The sequence below is a fragment of the Microcebus murinus genome, chromosome 15 (assembly GCF_040939455.1).
Source record: "Microcebus murinus isolate Inina chromosome 15, M.murinus_Inina_mat1.0, whole genome shotgun sequence".
Taxonomy (NCBI): Eukaryota; Metazoa; Chordata; class Mammalia; order Primates; family Cheirogaleidae; genus Microcebus; species Microcebus murinus.
In genome coordinates, this window is record NC_134118.1 from 31,222,069 (window position 1) to 31,237,900 (window position 15,832).

A 15,832-nucleotide genomic window follows, 5' to 3' on the forward strand; every position below is an offset into this window, starting at 1 on the left:
TGGTATTAAATGGTCCTAGCAATTGTGAGATACTTCTCAACAATAGCAGTTTTGAAACATGAAATAAAAATGTGCATCTTAGAATCAGGACCACAAATTCCTTCCAAGCCTCTTCCTGTTCTTTGTCCAGTGACCTCTCATTGTTTCAGCTTCCCTTTCACCTGGTGTTGCACGCTGATCTCGCTAGCAAGGTCTCCCAGGCTTTTAAAAAGATGAAAAGAGACTACTTCCCTCAGCAGTGACATTTTTCCACTTGAGACGTTTCCTCTGGTGCCCACTCCCTCGGCGTCCCAGTCGCTGCAAGCCTGCAGCCCTGGGCATCCATTGTACTCAGGCTGTTGGGGAACCCTGAAAACCACGCTGCAGCCTGTCTAGGAAGAGCAACGTGGGTCATCCGCAGTTGGAGGGGAGAAGAAATAATACAAAGGCTTGCTAACAAAACCTTCCCGTGCATAAGGCCTCCTGGGAAGCAAAGGAAGCAGGCAGGCTAACCTGGGTGGAGTCACAAGAAAATGGAACCGCTATTTTTAGCACAAATGCTTGGCATTTAAAGGAGCCACCAACAAAGTCCTTAGGAGGAGGGGAAAAAAAGACAGGGACTGAGGCTACTACTATCACACCTGTCACACTAGACAGGTATCAGGTGAGAAAATAGCCACTGCCCAGATATGCCTTCGCTCATATAACACATACATAGTTAGCAGCATAATCAACTAACTCTTGCCAAATGGAATCAACTGTTTTAAAGCACTGCATTGAGATTGTAATCTAATTGTTTAGTGACCAGCCAGGATTGAAACCGAAAACAATTTTCAATTCCATACTGTCCATTTTTCACCCCTTACTGCCACAGCCACTTTTAAGCTGCCTCAACAAAGCAGACTGAGCAAAGTCTCAGGGGACTCACTGCTTAGGCTCCTGGGATTGCAAGACCCTTCTGTCTCCTTTCCCACCCTACCATAAAAATGAAAGAAAACAAACCAACACGTACCAACATAATCACAGGGTATTCTGTTTATTCCCATGGTATGTACCACTCTCACCTTGAAGACAATCAAAAATATTGCTTTTAACATTTTAAAAACATAAAACCTCTCCAGTCCCCTGACTCTATAAAAGAGCCCACACAGATCCAAGCAAAGGCCAACCTGTTTCACAGTTTCATTAACTTGATGATACATCCCATCTACACACATTGATAGTTGTGGTGGTTGCTTGTGATGGTCCAGCCCCAGATGGCTAAATTTAAAAAAGAGAACAGAATCAGGCAATGTCTGACGGAAATTCAAGCAAAAAAGAACAGCACATGGGTAAGTCTCTAGAAATCAGTAATCCCAAAAGAAGACAGAGACAAAGTCCACAAAATGTACTGAACAAGGCCGGGCGCCGTGGCTCACGCCTGTAATCCTAGCCCTCTGGGAGGCCGAGGCGGGCGGATTGCTTGAGCTCAGGAGTTCGAAACCAGCCTGAGCAAGAGCAAGACCCCGTCTCTACTATAAATCGAAAGAAATTAATTGGCCAACTGATATATATAGAAAAAATTAGCTGGGCATGGTGGCATATGCCTGTAGTCCCAGCTACTCGGGAGGTTGAGGCAGGAGGATCACTTGAGCCCAGAAGTTTGAGGTTGCTGTGAGCTAGGCTGATGCCACGGCACTCACTCTAGCCTGGGCGACAAAGCGAGACTCTGTCTCAAAAAAAAAAAATGTACTGAACATGTCTTGTGTGCTAAGCACTGTAGACGGTATGAAATAAAACATGGTCTCTGATCCTGAGCAATTAAGAGTCTAATGGAGCCAGGCGTGGTGGCTCACGCCTGTAATCCTAGCTCTCTGGGAGGTTGAGGCAGGTGGATTGCTCAAGGTCAGGAGTTCGAAACCAGCCTGAGCAAGAGTGAGACCCCCATCTCTACTATAAATAGAAAGAAATTAATTGGCCAACTAATATATATATAGAAAAAATTAGCTGGGCATGGTGGCACATGCCTGTAGCCCCAGCTACACGGGGGGCTGAGGCAAGAGAATCACTTGAGCCCAGGAGTCTGAGGTTGCTGTGAGCTAGGCTGATGCCACAGCACTCACTCTAGCCTGGGCAACAGAGTGAGACTCTGTCTCAAAAAAAAAAAGAGTCTAATGGGCCTAAAGACATATACAAATGTCAATCAATTAGTGATTAAATAAGTGTTGATCACTGTATGCCCAAGAAGTATAATTGAGTAGGTTTGGGGTATGCTGCTGAAATCTGCATACCTTAAATGATTGGCAGCTGATGATACACAGACAAATTTGGGAACAACTGGTCCAGGAACAGTGCTTGAGAACTCAAACCAAGGGCTTTGGAAGCACCAACAAAAAAGGAAATCAAGCCAGGTGCGGTGGCTCACACCTATAATCACAGCATTTTGGGAGGCTAAAGCAGGAGGATTGCTTGAGGCCAGGTGAAACCAGCCTGGGCAACATAGTGAGACCCCCGTCTCTACAAAATAATAATTTTAAAAATTAGCCAGGCATAGTGGCACGCACCTGTAGTCCCAGCTACTCGGGAGGCTGAGGCAGGAAGATCACTTGAGCCTGGGAGTTTGTGGCTGCAGTGAGCTATGATGACACCACTGCATGCCAGCCTGGGCAACAAAATGAGACCCAATATCTATAAAGAAAATCAAGTAAGCTTCATAGAGGTAAGGAAGGATATTTGAGCTGACATTTGAAAGCTTTTCAACAGGCAGGGACAGAGATGAGGTGATTTAGGATGAAGGAAAATCATATGTATTTGCTTATAGCTCTGTCCCTTAATAATTGGCAACACCCCTACCACAAAAAAATAAATAAAACATTAATAAAACAAGAATACAAAGAGAGGGATGGGGTTAAAAGAAGAAAAGCAAATATGCCAGTCTTAAGTATTCAATCTGATTTCTGTGAAAGAGCATGTAAGTCTGACTTTATGACACCAGCCACCGACAGACAGTGTCATCAAAAGCAGCAACCTAGAGGCCACAGCAGGTTGAAGGCACACCAAGAGGTTCAATGTAACGTCAGAAAATAGATAGGAAAAGGCTACGAAAAATAAGACTATTCCGAATCCTTCTACATCTCTACATTGTACGCAATTGTCTTACTCTCCAAAGGCACCTCTTCCAAACTTTTCTATTTCCATTTTGTAAATAGTCTCCAAATTCTTTGAGACTTTTCCCAGTAAGAGGTGGGTCTGAGTTTCCTCCCCTTGAACACAGACACTTTGCCCAACAAAATACAGTAGGGATGATACTATGCCAGTTACCTTAGAAACCGCCAGCTTCCACTTTCTGTGTCTTGGGACACTCACTCTTAGAGCCCAGTCCCACACTGCACGGAGGCGGAGGTGCATGGACCGAGCCCAGGCAGGTGTTTCACTTTACAGACCCAGCTGGAGTCTAGCAAAAAGCCAGTACTGATGGCCAGACATGTGAATGAAGCATCTTCCAGATGATCTCGGCTCCCAGCCATCATGTTGCCCTCAGCCTTCCCGTCTTTCTGGTTGACAGCCCAGACACCAGGGAGGACAGACAAGCTCTCTCCACTGTGCTCTGTGCAAATCCCTGCTCGTGGTGTCTGTGAGCACAATAGAACGAATATACCACCAAATTCTGAGGCAGTTTGTGATGCAGTGATAAGTTCCTGGAATACTCCCCTGTATTTCCCTCGTCTCTTGAATCCTCTTGTTAACATCCCTCTCCCCAAACACACACACACACTCACTCACACTCACAGAACTTCTTTCCTCACTCTCAGGAAAGAGCTTTATTTTCTACTTTAGAAAAAAATAAAAGAATCAAATCAGAACCCCCTCAGTCTACTTCTACCAAACATATCACATCACCTATAGCTGTGGCCATATTTCTATTGCAACAGAAATCTCCTTTCCGAGGTAATCTGAGGGGCCTGAGGGAGAATATGTTGGTGGGGTTCAGCACACAGCCCTCTCAGAAAACTCCCTGTGTCATGAATTCGACCTTTCCCTCCTGACTGGAAAGGTTCCCATTCCCATTTAAACATGTCCAACTACCTCTTATTAAAACAAATAAACAAACTGCTATGGACCCCACATCTCCCTTTTAGTTTCTGCCCTACCTCAGCTTCCTCCACAAAGCCATGTATTCTAACCATCTCCTTTTCATGCTCTGTCACTCACTTTTTAGGTATCTCTTATCTGGCTTCCATGCCATATTTTCCATTTAAATAATTCTCACTAATGTCACAGGAGACCTTTACTTCGCTAAATCCTTTGAACATTTTGGATGTCTTAGTGATACCTTTAGCTGCATGCAACAATGTGGAGGCTTCCTTCTTTCTCAAAACATTAGTCTTCTGCTCCTAGTTTTACTCATACTACTCAGTTTCCCTCCTCCTTATCAGTCGTATTTTCTGGCTTGATCTTCTACTCAGCCATTACATTATGGAGTTCCTTTCTTGGTCCCTCTACTTCTTATTACATACTCTTTTCCTGGGAAATCTCACCCATATTCTTGGTTTAACTACCATATGAAATCACAAATTTACATCTGTACCCCAGATCTCTACTGTAAGGTATTATATAAATCCATATATCCAACTACCTGTTTAACACTTGTCTTCCATCTTAAACCTGGTCCTCTTCCAACACCTCCTGTCTCAGTGAATGGTATCATCTATTTGTTCAAGCCTAGAAACCTAGTAATTATCATGATACTGCTCTTCTTCCTCCCCATATTCAATTTCTCATCAAATCTTGTCTATTTTAACAACAAAAAAATCCCCAATAGGCTTTCTTGTTAATCAACCACTGCTTCTCTTCAAACACCTGATCCATTCCCCAGAACCAGAGTGATCTTTCCAGTATAAATATGATCAAGTACACTTATAAAATTTCTAATGACTTTAAATAGCTCTTAATATAAAAAGCAAAATCATAACATGGTTTATAAGTCCTGCATGGCCTATCCTGTGTTTGTTTCTTAAATATTATGTTACTTTTCCACTTCTGCTAGAGCACTCTAATCTTTAGTTCCTTGAACTTTCTGTCCCTACCATAGAGCCTTTATGCAGGTTATATCCTCTGCCCAGAGCACATCTAGTTAATCCCTATTCCATAGAATACGAACTCCAACAGGCGAGGACCTCATCCATTTTACTTGTCATTATATTCCTAATGCCTAGCACAGTGCCCTATATTTAATAGATGGCTAAAAGATACCTGTCAAATATATAAGTATGTCTCCCATGCTGTTGGCTACAATAGTTACGGTGTCATACAATAGTTACAGTGTCATTGACAATGGTAAGGAAGGCTTGGCAAGATGACCTAACAGGTCAATCATGAGCCCAGTTGTACCTGTACTACTATGGAGAAATGGGCAATGGATATTGGTGGATAACTAGTAGTCTCCACCAAAGCTCACCACTCTGGGCATCTACATATCTATGTGCATCTTACTTCCTGCAAGTAGAATGCAACCGTTCCTCAAAGGAGAACCCCAAAGTCCCATCCATTTACTGAATCCAGCTTACAGTCCAGAAACTATAGGTAATGTTCTTCTGGGACTTCTGTAGTTCAGGTACCTATAAGGCAAAACACTTTTTAATCTGCCCAATCTTACAGCCCTAACCAATCTCCACATACAACAGACAATGATACAGCAGAAACAAGATAACTGTAATAAAACTCCTGCCTGGAAAAGGAAAAGGTAGGAAACACACAGAGGTCACTAGTGCGCAGGAATTATCAAATCCTGCTGGGCAGAAAATGGTAGAATTTGACTGTGGCAGTGAAGTACCTTGTCTGGTTAGCCCAATTTGCTATCTAGAATCTGGGTCCATGTCCTCTATGGACCCAGATTTCCATTATAGAAGGTACTTTCTTGTCCCCCAAATATAGAGTAGATTAGGAAGTATACCCTACTTTGGATCTGGCTTGGGATTGGACACTAACAAGTTTTTATAAGCTAGGGTTGTCGTCTCTTTGACAGTACACTTCCTTCAAAATCTTAGCAGACTTCCAGTGTATTTACTATAGTCTGTTTCAGGTGCCAAGATCCACACCCAGCATTCTTTTCCAGCCACATTTCTTTAACCTGCTTTATTTCTTGGCCTCTGAGCTCAACCTGGCCTCTTTCTTTCTTTATAATGAAGGTTACCCTGAGGCCATCTGAAACAAAAGGTTTGAGTAGGAAAGCCACTCCCTCAATGTGGTCTTTGCCACAGGTCCGCCTTCGTGTTTTGCAGAAAAATCTAAATAGTTCTTTGGGAAAAACTTTGGGGGATTCAGAAGTAGTTGGCCTTTCTAACCTTACAAGCTCCAAATCTCTGAACTCTTTCCATTACCTTACATCTTAGATTACAAACTGGCTAGCTCTTGCTGGAAATTGACTCTTTTTTTTTTCCTCCTGAGACAGGGTCTCTGCTCTGTCACCCTGGATAGAATGCAGTGGTGTCATCATAGCTCACTGCAGCCTCAAACTCCTGGGCTTAAGCAATCCTCCTGGCTCAGCTTCCCAAGTAGCTGGGCCACTGCACCCAGCTAATTTTTTCCATTTTTAGCAGAGACGGGGGTCTTACTCTTGCTCAGGCTGGTCTCAAACTCTTGGCTTCAAGCGATCCTCCTGCATCAGCCTCCCAGAGAGCTGGGATTACAGTCATGAGCCACCACACCCAGCTTCACTGATTATTGAATTTCTTGCTCAAAGCTTCAAAGAGTACCCAAAACACAATCACATTCTGTTCTTTCCAACCTCTTCTCTTATAGCGGATAGGGTGTCCTTCAAGGAGAAGTTTTATCAAACATTTTGCCATAATCTACGCAAACATCACGAGTTTCCAGCCTGCACTGTCTCACTATCTTGCTGTTGTCAATGAGGGGTAGCAGAATACGCCACCCCAAAATATGCCCTTTAGCATAAGGATTATTTTGATATGAAAACTCAAAAATTGGTAAGAAATAGATACAGGAAAAGCTCTCCACCCTCCACCCATTTGCCTAAAGCTGGACATAAATTCATCAAGGTGTACCTCTCCCTTCTCTCCCAGGAAAAACAGAAATTAATCTCCAGAGACAACTGCAGATTCTTATCATCCCAGAGGTAAGGCCAGAGGAATCTACATAACATAACAACTTCTACAAACTGTTCCTTATCTTCCATTCATTCCCCCATATATTATATGTACCTTCTCACAGTTCCCAGTTCACTGTCATAAAAACTCAGTCCTTTTGTTTTGTCACTTCTCTAAAAATGTAGTGTTCTTTTATTAAAATGCTATACAAACCCAAGTTCTAACCACTTCATGCAGTTACTCATCACCGGGTGCTCCCACATGTAAGAGTGATGTCCATGTGAGTAAGCTTCTGTTTATTCTTCTCCTGTTAACCTGTCTTTTGTCAGTCTAATTTACTGGTCCTCAGGCACAGACCCTAAGAGGGTAGAGGGGAAAAGGATTTTTTTCTCCCTATCTCAAATAATTTATAATTAATTGCCATGAGGGCTAAATTGCTTTACCAGAAATACAAAAATATAATGGGTTGAAGAACAATGAAGGTCAGGTTGGGCAATGGTCCCAGTTGAGCAGGGCATCCTCCTCTGCATGGCTATTCATGGACTCATGTTCCTTTATTATTATTATTATTATTAGGCAAGTATGAAAATGTGGTTTATTGAGGAGAGAAGGATAGGATTATAGGGCAAGAGCAAGATATAGGTTTACAGAGCATGATACACATGCCACAGATGACTACCTAACCCATTGTCACAGTGAAGGGAGAGCCAAAAGAAGGGCACAAAAGAAGGCTTATGTCCCCTTCATCTTGTTGTTCCATGTAGGGCTTTTGTCACCTGCTTCGTCAAAGCTGAGTCAAGGCCATAACCTGCATCCATAATCTGATGGGAAGGGAAGATAATAAGCCCAATGTTCTGAAGGAGAGAAAAAAAATGTAAGTTTTTCCTCAACTCTCATAATTTCTTAGCTAGGACAAATCTATAGCAAAAGACAAGTTACCAGGAAAAAAGGTGTGCAAATGTTTTCATGTGCATATGGACACGGGAGCCATAGGCAAAGTATGAAACTCAAAAGAGAGGCCAGATAACTGCAGTTTTCATACTATACAAAAGGGAATATGAGCTTCAAACATGGACCACAGGTTATGGGAGGGAGAAGGGAGGACAAGTTTAGGAACAAAGGATGTCTTCTCAGGCAGATGGAGCCCTCAGAAAGAATAGACAGTAGCCTGTGCTAAAAGTTTTTCTGTCAGACTTTAGTCTCCTTTCCCTGTGAGTCAATCCTTCCTAGATTCAAGTAAAGAGGTTGTCAGAGAAAGCCTGTCTGCATCTGCTATTTACCTCATCATTTACCTCACTAATGTAGTAAATAGATTTTCTCTATCAATCAAATCTCCCCCACAAAAGGGCAGCTTTTCAGAGCCATTTCTGTTTGTAGTTTCTCTGAATAAACATCTCGAAATATGCCAAAGAAGTATATGTTGGGGTGAAATGTTCTGGTTTCCTCCAGTCCTAAGATCCATACTAACAAATATCAAACACTTCTACTTATATTCCAGTGACAAAACCTAAGTCACATCACAAGTGCTGTCTGTCATATGTGGATGGAGCCAGAGGCACTGAACAAATGGAAACTTCTCATTCGTGGCGTGTTGCTTTTCCCTAAGTTGCAGAATAAACCTCTTCGACTTGTAAGGTAAAATTTCTCTTGGCCCGGCGTGGTGACTCACGCCTGTAATCCTAGCACTCTGCAAGGCCAAAGCGGGAGGATTGCTCAAGGTCAGGAGATCAAGACCAGCCTGAACAAGAGTGAGACCCATCTCTACTAAAAATAGAAATAAATTATCTGGACAACTAAAAACATATATAAAATATTAGCTGGGCATGGTGGCACATGCCTGTAGTCCCAGCTACTCAGCAGGATTGCTTGAGCCCAGGGGTTTGAGGTTGCTGTGAGCTAGGCTGACGCCATGGCACTCTAGCTCTGGGCAACAGAGCGAGACTCTGTCTCAAAAAAAGAAAGTTTTCCTAATTGATATCTGCAACTGACCTCCCAGATAGGGAGCTGACTTTCTGCAAAGCTCCATGGAATCCAGCTAAGGGACTGTGCTGAAAGCAATCAATTCTCATCAGCAAGCTTGGACCTCAGACCCCAGCCATGCCAGCAGAGAGCAGGTGTTTCCCCAACCATAAAAGCTGATGTGGTAAGTCCCAGTGCTATCTTGCCACATTATACAGCTGTACAGCCATGCATCACTTAATGGCAGGAATACATTCTAAGAAATACAATATTAGGTGCTTTCATCATTGTGTGAACATCATAGAGTGTACTTACACAAATATACATGGGTATAGCTTAATACTTAATGCTCTTTGGCTACAAATCTTACAGCATGTTACTTTATGGAATATTGTTGGCAATTAGAACCCAGTGGTAAGTATTTGTATGTCTAAACATAGCTAAACAAAGAAAAGGTACAGTAAAAATACAGTGTAAAAATACACACATAACCTTATGTGTGGTCCATAGTTGACTGAAATGTCATTATGTGGCACATGATTGTCATCAGAAGGCTTGAACCCCAGACCCCTGAAAATTCCAGAGAAAAAGCTAGTGCTTTGCCAGTTGTAAACACTGAACCCTCATCTTGTTGCTATTGTATGATGCCCTGACCACAAAGAAAAGGAACTGGTGCTTCCCCAGCCATGCAGCTCGATTAGCCTGAGTCCAAAGGCTGAGGACCCTCTTCTATTCTGTCTCTGCAGTTTCCTAAGATACAATGTTCAATGAACGACATGCATACATCCTCCTAATCCTGTTTCCTTGAGTCTTAGCCAGTGCATACTGCTCCACCAGCTGACGTGGGTATGCATCTTGGCTATTTGTCCCATCTGCAGCTCAGGTGTAGACTTTGTCTCTAAAGGAAGGCTCAAGACCTTTGTATTCAAGTACTAGGGGGAAAGTTAATTCACAGAAGCTTGGAGGGCATGAGATACATGGGAGACTGACACCAAACATCAGACACAACTAGTTAAAGTTTTCTTTTTTCCCCAAAAGCATAGTGTTGAAGAAGTTAAATTAAGCCCGTCATAATAACAAGACACTCTATGAAGGAGTTAAAGTTGAAATTTTTTTTTTTTTTTGAGACAGAGTCTCACTTTGTTGCCCTGGCTAGAGTGAGTGCCGTGGCGTCAGCCTAGCTCACAGCAACCTCAAACTCCTGGGCTCAAGCGATCCTCCTGCCTCAGCCTCCCAAGTAGCTGGGACTACAGGCATGCATCATCATGCCCGGCTAATTTTTTTTTGTATATATATTTTTAGTTTGGCAAATTAATTTCTTTCTATTTTTAGTAGAGACGGGGTCTCGCTGAGCCTGGTTTCGAACTCCCGACCTCAAGCAATCTGCCCACCTCGGCCTCCCAGAGTGCTAGGATTACAGACGTGAGCCACCATGCCCGGCCAAAGTTGAAGTCTTGACACGGTGATATATTATTATAGTTTTTCTATTTAAAAATATATCAATAACCTTTTTCAAATAAGCATTATCAGTACAACTGTGGGGGAGAAGGATAACTTCCCCTTCACCCCCAGAAGATTTGCTGACAGACCAACTCACAATAAGGCAGATAAATAAGAGAATTACAGATTTATTTACCGTGTACATAAGGAGAATCACAGAGTGATTACCCCATATCACAATGGGGTCCAGAAGTTTATATACTCTCATTTTAGAGGGAAGGGGAAGATGAGGAATATAAGTAATTCTTTTGAGGGGCAATAAATGGTTCCTAGGGAAGATGAATAAATAGATGGGGAGTGGGGGAAACAGATTGACTTGTAAATGATTCTCTTTGGAAATTGAATTAACTGGAGAGACAGGTAGTATCTTTAAAATGGGTTGGGGCCAGGTCTGGTTGCATTCTTGATCTTCTTTCCTGAAATATATTGAGCTAATAGGGAGGGGAAGGAAAGACAATTGTTCTTTTTGGTGGGTACATGAGGTTTTTATGCAGATAGAGGGAAAGCCCCTTCCAACATCTGTTGATCTCTAAGGGCCTTTAATTCAAAATACTCTTTATACCTGTTGCCTGCAGATCTGTGCCTTTTTCCAGCAGACTCTGTATCCTTTGTCAGTCAGCAGTTGGAGCAGGCACTGGGTCCCCCGGTGGCAGTCTTCTCTGGTTGGACTTGCTAGGAGGTCATCAACGCACTGTAAAAGTGTGGAGTGGGTTTTTTCTCGAGGAAAGGAGATGAGGTCAGTGACTAGAGCTTCCCCAAATAGAGTTGGTGAATTTTTAAATCCCGTGTCCAGGTCAGCTGGGATTTCCTTCTAGTCTGAGGATCCTCCCACTCGAAGGTGAACAGGGGCTGGCTCTTCGGAGTGAGCCGCATGTAGAAGAAAGTATCCTTTAAGTTCAGGCAGGAGAACCAGGCAGTATTAGGAGGAATGGGGCCCATGAGAATGTATGGATTTGGTACCACTAGGTGGAGAGTCACCGTAGCCTTATTAATCAGTCGGAGGTCTTAGACGGGCCAGTATCCACCTTCGTTGGGCTTTTCGACTGGCAGGAGGGGAGTGTTCCATGGGGATTGGCACTCCACCAAAATCTCCTCCCGCTTGAGCCTGTCTATGTGTTCCTGAATTCCCTCTTGAGCCTCCCTGGGGATGGGGTACTGCCATCTCCTGGGTCGGTTGGGCTCCCAGTTTTATCTCCATCACCAGGGGTGCATGTTGGTGTGCAAGATGGGGTGGGGGTGGGGGGTGTTGTCCTCTCCCCATACTGATGAAAAATCCTACTGGAAGTCAGGCAGTTTTGTTTCTCTTTGCCATCATCGTATAGCTTCCATTCCGATTCCTGGGGCAGGGTGACCACTATCATGAGAGTCTCTGAGGCACCAAGTGTGAGGCTCATGGTCCCTTCTGGGTGGAAGGTAATCTGGGCTTCCAATGTGCTCAGGAGATCTCAACCTAGTGGGGGGAACAGGGCAGCCTGGTATGTATAGGAATTCATGTCTTATCTGGTGGCCCTCCCATTTGGCATATTCAGGATTGGCAAAAGGGTTGAGCTACTCAAATTCCAGTGGATCCCACAATGGTTTCCCTCTTTGTAAGTGGAGCCACCAGGATTGTTACCACCAAATGTTCTGCCCAGTGTTCACCATGAACATTATTGGTCGGTCTCCCACTTCCATTACAACCATAGGCTCCCGAGGTCAAGAGTCAGAGAATCCTGTCAGTCCTATTCCGAGTAGACACCAATGAGACTGATGAGGTCCTGGGTCTCCTGCTCCTGCTGGAAGCCCCTGGAGAAGTTCCTGTTTGGCGGTGGGTGGTTTCTTTTGTTGGGGCATTCATGTTTTCAGTGACCAATCCCCTTATAATAGGTGCACTGGTCAGGCTTCAGGGTCCCATGTCTCCTGGGCCCTCCTTCCTGTGGTGGGCTAGGTCTCTTGGCTGGGTCAGGTCTTCTGAGGCAGTGGCCAGGAGAACAGCTTTCTGTTTCATTTCTTGTCATTCTCCCACTTAGCAGTCCGATCTCGATTAACATAGACCTTCTGGGCAACTTCCATCAGCTGTGTGATGTTTATTCCTGCAAACCCATCAAGTTTCTGGAGTTTCAGTTGGATGTCAATATAGGAGGACCCAACAAATATGGCATTCACCATCTGCTGATTTGGGACCGCCCCTGGGTTGTAGGGTGTGTAGACTCAGTATGCCTCAAAAAGGTGCTCGTAGAATTCGGTCAGTGATTTCTCCAGCTTCTGGGTGATTAGAGCGACTTTGTTTGTGTTGGTTGGTTTTCCGGCTCCCTTCCAGACCCTATGAAGGGGAGCTTACTGAAACCTTCTGAGTGCCTCTCATCCGCTTGGGGAGTTTAAATTCCAATCTGGGTTGGTCTCAGGTGCTGCTCTTTGTCCCCACTGCTCTATGTCCAAAGTCCCTGCTGGAGCCTGGTCCTGGAGCCACCTCTGGGTTCCAGCTAGTGGGGGGAACAGGACAGCCTGGTATGTATAGGAATTCATGTCTTATCTGGTGGCCCTCTTATTTGGCATCATTCTTCCATGTTAAAAAGGGTCTGAAGGAGCTGACAGCAGTCTTCCCAGGTGGGATGATGGGTCTGAAAGATGGATTCCAGTAGGTCAACGAAGGCCTGAGATTTCTCAGAGAATGGCAGGGTGTGGTGCTTCCAGTTCAGAAGGTCAGTGGTGAAGAAGAGCTGGTAGTACAGGACTGGCTGGCCTGACTGAACAGACCCATTGCCCATAACTTGCCTGCATTGGACCTTGCACCTCATGCAGGGGCATCTGGAGGGCTAAAGTTGGGGCCTGAGCTGACCATAGCCAGCGGTCCTAAGTCTACTGGGACTCAGTGGGATGCCGTAATCTCCTGTAAAACCCTTCTTAAAGTTCTTTAGCATGCATTTAAGGACTGTATGCTTAAATCCTACACTACCCACCCTACACTCTTGTACGGTGTTGCAGCTTAACAGACAAAGGGGGGGGGGGAGGTTCTCTCAGGTGTCTACCTGGCTGCAATGCGAGGGAACTTAAGTGTGTCTTGGCTAAGGTGTACCCATATAAACCCAGGGCCTGGTCACTCCCTTTGGGGGAATGAATCACCGTTATGCTGAATGATGTCACTGCAGGACCGCTGGTGAGGACCCACTCAGGTTCCGTAGCCTGAGCCATGGAACTACAAATGGTCACTCTTCACAAAAAAGGGGGTTTCTCCCAGGTGTTCGCCTGGCTGTGTCTTTCACGGGAACTTAGGCCCGTCTTGGCTAAGGTGTACCCGTATAAAGCTGGTCAGGCCACACAATGTCACTGCAGAACCGCAGGTGACGACCCACTCAAGGTCCGTAGCTGTGGAACCACGGTCACTCTTCACGCCCTCACTCAGACAGGCAGCGGCCACATTCCCGCCCTGGGAATTCCCTGCACTCAGGAGGGGACCAAGCTCCTCTTCCGTCCTCTGACTGGCCTGACTCGGACGGGTCCCAGGACCTTACCTGATCCAATGCCTCCAGACCTGATTTGACTTGTCCTTCCCTCCGGCTTGTCCGGGTGAGTTCGGGACTCCGAGGTCCGCCAGAGCTCCTGAGGAGCGAAGATATTCCGCAAAATGGCGGTTGGCGCCGGTTCGCTTCTGTGGCTGAGGTCCCGCCTGTGGCTGCGCCCGTCCCCAAAGGGGTGGCTTCAAGGGGCCAGCGCGGTCCGTCTCCCGGTCAGGGAACCAAAATGTTACAGTAAGTGTTACAGCAGGTCGTTCGGAGGACAAACCGAGAGGCACACAGAGAGTCAGAGAGCCAAAGTTTATTCACTGGTGGGCTCAGAGGGGTCTCGCCACCAAATGCTGAGCCCCGTCCGTCTACCGGGTTTTTCCCACTTTTATTAGGTTGGGGAGGTCCAAAGGGAGGGGTCTCAGGTGGTTGAGCCAGGTAATAGGTTAGTATTATGTTGATGAGGGTCTTGGGGGGGGGGGGTCTCAGGTGACTGATGCTCCAGGTAATAGATGGGAATCTTCCTTATCAACATCAGATGCTTGCATTGATTAGCATTGAACTCTGTGAGCCACCTGAGCTACTTATTCCAGACCATCTGCACAAATTCAGTTCTGGAAACTAAGTAAATGAAAGAAGACTAACGTTAGCTTAGAAGATGGGATATGAATACGTAATTGGCACAGCCATTACAAAATTTTGTTGTGAAGAATGAGTGAGAAAGAAATCACGTTAGAAATCTAGAGAAGTAGCAGACTAAAAAGTGGGAAAAATAGAACAGAAGGTGCAGATGTATCTGTGTTTTTCTTCTCTATTAATTTGTACCTCACGTCACTTTCTTAAAATATTTTGAACCAAAAGTAACTTTTCTGCAAAGAAATTAAACATTGTAAGTTTCTGTTCTAGGATAATTAGTAAATTATATTAATAGCTATATACTCTGTAACAATGGTTCACTAAAATTATGCTTTTTAAAAATCAACAACCATAGACTTTCACCCCAGTAGAAATTCCAGAAAGTTAGTGAATTGGTTAGCAGTTGCTTTCTGATTAACATTTTTTTTTTTTTTTTGAGACAGAGTCTCACTTTTGTTGCCCTGGCTAGAGTGAGTGCCGTGGCGTCAGCCTAGCTCACAGCAACCTCAAACTCCTGGGCTCAAGCGATCCTCCTGCCTCAGCCTCCCGAGTAGCTGGGACTACAGGCATGCACCACCATGCCCGGCTAATTTTTTGTATATATATTTTTAGTTGGTCAATTAATTTCTTTCTATTTTTAGTAGAGACAGGGTCTCGCTCAGGATGGTTTCGAACTCCCAACCTCGAGCAATCCACCCGCCTCGGCCTCCCAGAGTGCTAGGATTACAGGCGTGAGCCACCGTGCCTGGCTGATTAACATTTTATATACAAGTTCCAACAATCTACTAGATGTTATTAAGATTTAAAAATAGAACTAATAGGCAGCATATCATTCTGATGTCTAAATTTGTACATATTCTGTTTTAAAGACTATGATAGTAAGGGAAGAAGAGTATCATCTTTGCTCTCTCTGATTTGAGGTAATATGTTGTAAGCTTTAGGAGAGCAGGAAATTTGACTGTTTGTACTCTAAGTCTAGTATCCTGGCACAAGGAGGACACTCGGTGGGTATCTGTGGATTTGATGAAAAAATAGTTTCTTAAAATATCAGCCCTTGTATATTCAGAGCTTTTGCCATCATGTCAGTCTAAGCTCAGATCTTAAAATTCTAATCAAGTAGCAGAAAGACCAAGTTCCTTCCTTTGTGGTTTAGAAATACAACATACTCAGTTTTCATCTGTCATGATCACA